We start from the raw sequence: 999 nt of genomic DNA, 5'->3' as shown, positions 1-999 counted from the left end.
ATAATACTGGAATGTTGTGCATAACTAGTCCTTATCTAATTTTAGAACCCTCATAATACACAAATGTTGAGCATGACTAGTCCTTATCTAATGAGACATTTGACACTGTTTTGCATAATAATAATAAAAATTCCAGTGCTTATCAAAATCCCCTTCAATTTAATTTTAAAAATATATAGTATTCAAAAGAAAATGAATTAGCCAAAATAAATTTGGGTAATAGTGAATATGTAGAAAAGTTATATTATGAGAACATAGTCTAAGCAGTCCTTTAAGTTTTACCTCTCTTTTCTCATAAGGTTCCAAGTTTCTATTTTAGGGACTTAATTGTCGAAAAAAGAAAATTAAGAACTTTTCAGAAAAGAGGGATAAATTTTAGGGGCTTGTAGTAAAATGGCCTTATGGACTCTTTGGGCTATATTCTCGTTTAAGGCCCATGAGGAGAGACAAAACAATAAATCCATGTTCATTACATTTTACAAGAATAAAGCGAGAGCAAATATCACTTTATGTAAGGACTTCTACAATCGGACGTAGAGGCCTTAAACTAAGAAGTCCAAGGATCAATTGATGTCTATGTCCCTCCTGTCCTCATTATTCGTTCAGCGGGTATTGTTCCGCCACTGCTATTAAATGGGCCTTGGGCATAGGGGGAGCCCAGTGATCTCAAGCTTTTACGTATTATTATTGGGTAGGCTTTAGAGCATCCGTAGGTGACCACAACCATCTGCTGGTGGGCACCCGGTAGTATGGTGTGCTTCCCTGTTGGTGGGAGAGCTTAAACTCTTAATCTACTGGCAAAAAATAAAATAATATAAAATTGGGACAACAAACCTAGTTAGGAAATAGAGTTCTATCAACATATTAGAAAAATTCGAGCAAGTTGACAATCAACATTAGAGATACTTTGCATCGGTCCATAGTAGTAGTGACCTAATTACCAACAATTCAGATACTAGACAGCCAACCAATATCTTAGTCAATAAACTTCCCATTTAT

Source organism: Asparagus officinalis, chromosome 3, assembly GCF_001876935.1.
Source record: "Asparagus officinalis chromosome 3, Aspof.V1, whole genome shotgun sequence".
NCBI lineage: Eukaryota > Viridiplantae > Streptophyta > Magnoliopsida > Asparagales > Asparagaceae > Asparagus > Asparagus officinalis.
The sequence above is the reverse complement of the archived record's forward strand: the minus strand, read 5'-3'. Positions refer to the sequence as shown.